Source organism: Gigantopelta aegis, chromosome 5 (genome assembly GCF_016097555.1).
Source record: "Gigantopelta aegis isolate Gae_Host chromosome 5, Gae_host_genome, whole genome shotgun sequence".
Classification (NCBI taxonomy): Eukaryota; Metazoa; Mollusca; class Gastropoda; order Neomphalida; family Peltospiridae; genus Gigantopelta; species Gigantopelta aegis.
The window spans coordinates 34,648,890-34,654,229 of record NC_054703.1 but is presented as its reverse complement, the minus strand read 5'-3'; the positions used below and the strand labels follow the sequence as shown (position 1 = coordinate 34,654,229).

Below are 5,340 nucleotides of genomic sequence, written 5' to 3'. Positions count from 1 at the left end.
AACCCCAAACACTTTGGTTACCCTTTTGTAACATTAAAAAATAAATTCAATAGGTCGTATAAAAGAAACACTGCCTCTGCCTACCCCACACCCCCCTCCCCACCCCCACCCCGACATTCCAACCCATTGCTGCCCCACCATTTCTACAATGTCTAGAATAGACCAAGTGAAAAGACATACATAATTATTAAATATACCATGCTGCCAATAAAATTAAAAATGTAACGGGTTTTCATCAGAGGTGCGATAGCTTTTAAAATCGAACTTGGGTGTGTTTTTTCCCACTTTACAATTAGTACACCAGAGCTTGTAAATTAAAGGACGTGGTATGTACTGTCCTGTCTGTGGAAAAGTGCATCATTACTCTCTCTCTCTCTCTCTCTCTGACTGTCTGTCTCTCTGCCCCTGTCTCTCTCTCTGTCTCTGTGTGTGTGTCTCTCTCTCTGTCTGTCTGTCTGTCTGTCTGTCTGTCTCTCTCTCTCTCTCTCTCTCTCTCTCTCTCTCTCTCTCTCTCTCTCTCTCTCTCTCTCTCTCTCTCTCTCTCTCTCTGTGAAAGATTGTCTGTATGTCTCTCTCTCTCTCTTCACGTCAGAGGTGGGTGGGGTGGATCAGTACCCACACAACACCCATCACGCTTTAGGTGATCACTCCACAATATCACACAGAGCTACATACCCTTCCCTTCACGCGGTGGGTGGACGAGTATCGACCCTACGACCCCTCGCACCTCAGCATATCACTCTTACACTACATCGCACTAACACTAACTCATCATCGTAGCGGGATTAAATGGTGTGTGGGTTTTTTAATGCACTATGGCTGATACGAGATCTAACTGAATACATGTTATCCGATATTCCATCCACAGTCCCGTTATTGACCGCGCGCCATCACACGCACTGCCGAACACGGTTGTTCGGTACGCCGCCAGACGTGTGAGCGGTAACAGTCGAGTGGACAGATTTAAAGGAGTACAATAAACTTTTCTTTTTTTTTCTTCTTTTTTTTTTGCAAGGGTGTATTTAACGGCGTGATGTTGTCCGACTATTTTACAGCTGAGACAGAAATAGCTTCACTTCTTATTTTCCTTATACCATATGCATATAAATAAACAACGTGTGTTAAATAGCGTAAGCTAGATCAGATCAGTTTTGGGTAGAGAATACAGTTGTTTACCCGCACCCCTATTTCTCCCTCTCATCACATGCTTTACTTTACGACAGTGTGATGGGGTCATAACGATGTCAGATAACTAATGAAAAAAACGTTTGTTTTGTTTTGTTTGAAGACACCACTAGAGCACATTGATTTAATAATCGTCAGCTATTAGATGTCAAACATATGGTCATTTTGACACAGTCATAGAGAGGAAACCCGCTACCTTTTTTCCCTATCAGTAGTAAGGGATATTTCATATGCACCATCCCACAGACAGAATAGCACATACCACGGCCTTTGACATACCAGTCGTGGTGCACTGGCTGGAACGTGAAAATAGTCCAATGGGCCCACCGATGGGGAACGATCCCAGACCGACCGCGCATCAGGGCTACGTCTCACCCCAGATAACTAATGAATACGAAATTTAAATAATTGGTATAGTAATGGAGCGGGCGTTGTCAGCGGCGGATTGGGACGGTAGCATAAACTTTACAGTGTCTGCGTGCCGCGGTTTAACACATGGAGTTCCATACTCTAGACAAAAAGTAGATAAATAAATAAACAAATAAAAAACAACGAGCTAATAGACACAGCGTACCTTTTCATTACCTGTTGTAACTGGTCTTTGTCTTGCTCAACTAGTTGCTTTAATGAAATAGGCATCGGAAGTGGAGAGAGGGGCGGGGCTGCAGACACTGACGTAGCCATGATTTTATAGCATCGGGGGGGGGGGGGGGGGGGACAAGCCACACTATGTATGTATGTATGTGTGTATGTATGATTTTATAAAATTTAATACAATGAAAACAAAAGTTTGATTTGGGGCATGGACCCCCCCCCCACCTCCCGCTACGCCACTGGCTGCAGGGAGTATCTCTCCAACTCTTAAAAATATACCTCCTCCCCAACTTGAAAGTTAATTAATACATTACTGACATTATTTTATTTTATTTTATTTTATTATTATTTTGATTTTTTGGTTTCAGGTTGGAACCCTCCTGCCAAATACGTCTCCAGTCCACCACAATGTCAACTCCGTTCGTTCCACGTCATGACGTCACAGGCCATGTCGTCATACAGCCGTCTGTTCATCATAGACCATATGCGTCACTGCAACGTTATGGCGTCATCCATCACAGCAACATACTCCACGTTTTACATCTCGGACTATAATCGTCTTACGTCATCAGACATCGCAAAAATCTATTTAGAAAAAGCAGCAATGACGTCATAATACATCCGGATTTTGCAGAATGATGTCACAGACGCATGGTTTTGCCGAATCACTGCCATATTTATAACGAAATCTGAAGTCTTGCAAATCTTCCTTGACTCAAGGCCATTTCCTCGTGGAATTACACAAATTCAAAATTGAAGATCCGTCAACGAAACGAAATACGCCGAAATGAAAGAGAATCAAAACAAAATCGTGATTTGTTGCCAAGACTGACGAACTTGATCAACAGTATTAATCATTATAATTTACTATAATTTATGATTAGTAATATCAGTTTATTTATTATAAGGCTTCTGGGGTTTGCTTGTCAGTATTGGAAACATTGTAAAACTAAAATATTCAGGACCGTACCTAATCTAAAACGAGGGGTGGTAGTATGAACAAAAAATTGGGACAAAGAAACACAGGGTCTTTCCCAGATAGACGAACCAAACAGGCACTTTTTTGTATTTCTCTAGGGGTTGCAACTACCCTCTGGACATCACGTTGAGTATACGTACGGCCCTGATGTTATAAAACAGATTTTATAAGACGCATCTGTATTATTTTATATTAAAGGCACACATGGCACAACTTTGTAAAATAACTCCATTTAATATGTACTTTTATGAATGCAAATCATGCAGCACTCAAAACTTTGTTATACCAAACAATGCATAGCTTATTAAACTTCTGTATTTTGGGTAGTATTACTACTTATAATACTCATAAAACCTTTTACTCATTTCTGAAACTGGCGAGCGCACTTTATCGGTTTCGCTACACCATTTCCAACAATCTGAAAGTCACATTTACCGTTTACAAAGTTTAATATCTCGAGATATGAACTTAAGGAGTGCCAGGTTAGTCCATTATAATATCGTATCTCGGACACGAATTAGTTGATCAATCTCAATACATTACGAAAAAGCGGACTGTGTGCCTTTAAATAATCTCTACAGATTAGATCTGAAGTTAAAAGGAATACAAAGATCTGAATTTCATACATCCTATAAAAAAATCTATTTATACAGAAAACAGTTATTTTATGTGAATATATTTCATCTTTTAATATATACTTAAGCTATTAAATTACTAGTACATAATTTATATATCTACACTCGGGAACAACGGTTAAGAGGTTTATATCATTTCATACCCAGAGTTTATTTGTCATTGTTATTCCATTGTCATTTATTTATTGTATTTTGTGTATATATATATATATATATATAAAACAATATATCAGTTAGAAAGAAAGAACTAACACACTCTACTAACATTTTAAAGGACATGTCATACAGCACGACTTTCTTGCACTTTGACGAGGAACCTTAAATAATTATGAAAATCCATTTTCAGAAATTTTCCAGTGGTACTTTTACTATAACCTTCGTCACTTTTGTTCTTTAACCAATAAACAGTTCTGTATCATACATGGTTATTTAGAAACATACTATCTTGTTGATGTCCTATTTTGTGGAAGTTAGCTTTAGCCAATTAACTATGAATTGACATTACATAAATATCGAAATTTTGTATTTAAAAAATAAACGAAACAGGATTTTAATATATTTGTGTCCGTTTAGGAAATCCGTGCTGTATGACAGTGTCTTTACAAACAATGAGAGTCCCTTATCCATTCCGTCCATGCAAAGATAAGTGTACCTTATTGAATCCGCCCGCACTGTTTGTGCCCCTATCGAATCCGTCCATAATTGTACATATGAAAACATATATTTATGCTTTGTAGATATACGCAAATTATTATATTTTAATATGGTATTGAGTAATATATAGTCCTGGATTTTCCGCTCTAGCTTATCGCAATATGCGTGATAGGCGAAATATCGCTTCTTAGCCTTTTGTTTGCAAACCACCGTAGTTCGGATGTGTCCGTAAATGAAACTCCACTCGCAATTTTTCGACAGTTCTCGTAAATCAATAATTGGCCATTCCCAATATTTGGTGGTGTGTTTGGGTTTTTTAAAATTTGATTCATGATAAATTATAAAATTATTAAACATTTAACGTTGCTGGTTTTACTAAGCTACAAGAAGAACAAAAACATAAAACAAAATATATATTTATTAGATCAGCATATGACACTGCGTAACTCGATTTGAAAATTGGTAGAAATTGAAAAATATATTGCAGTGACGGTGGTTTGCAGAGCGACAGGATTTGAAAGCAGATGTTAACCGATTCCCATAAGATAAGCCGCTGTACTGTGATAATTGTACATAGTATTTATTATAGACTGGTCCTAGCTGCATTCTTCAAAAGCACAATGAAGCACAACGAAGATGTAGTTTTGGATATGTATTCGGATAGGTTCGGGCATGTCCGTAAGCACACGAATCGTGAGCTTTCGGAGGCGTCGAAAACTTCCAGCATTTATGAATGTATTATCCTTGTAGTTTGTGCGTTTGAGTGTACGTGTGAATGTGTGCGTGTGAGAATGTATGCAGATATGTGTGCGTGTGCGTGAATGTGTTGTCTCGTCAGTTCGTATTTTGTCTAATTTGTTTATGTCAGTATGTTTGTGTGGATGTGGTTTCTATGCGTGCACGTGTGTTTGTGTGTGGTGCGTTTGGATTTCGTTGATTTCTTTTTCTTTTAAATAAACAGCTGTGTATGCAACATATCATTGTTGTTGTTTTACCATTGGTTTCTTAATTGCTGACTTGAAACTTGAAACTTTATCACGATACACCCAGACCGTTAAACGACAGCCTGTGACGAATTAATGTACAATGGATATTTACAATCACACAATGACAACAGGAGCTCTTCGAAGAACACATAATTAAAAATAACTGTACACACGAGTTTAAATACAGTTTGTTTTCTTTGTTTAACGACAACACTAGAGCACATAGATTTATTACTCAACGGCTATTGGATGTCAAACACATGGTCATTTTTCCACGTTAGTAGCTCGGGATATTTTATATGCACCA

General features: G+C 38.1%; 1 long non-coding RNA gene across 1 annotated transcript in view; it reads left to right on the top strand.

Annotated features, from left to right (window-relative positions):
• Positions 1-5,020, top strand: part of LOC121373681 — a 7,049-nt gene extending 2,029 nt beyond the window's left edge. The window contains exon 2 of the long non-coding RNA XR_005958113.1: positions 2,148-5,020. This is a non-coding gene — a long non-coding RNA (uncharacterized LOC121373681). The remainder of the gene's footprint in view (positions 1-2,147) is intronic.
• The last annotated feature ends 320 nt before the right edge of the window (positions 5,021-5,340 follow it).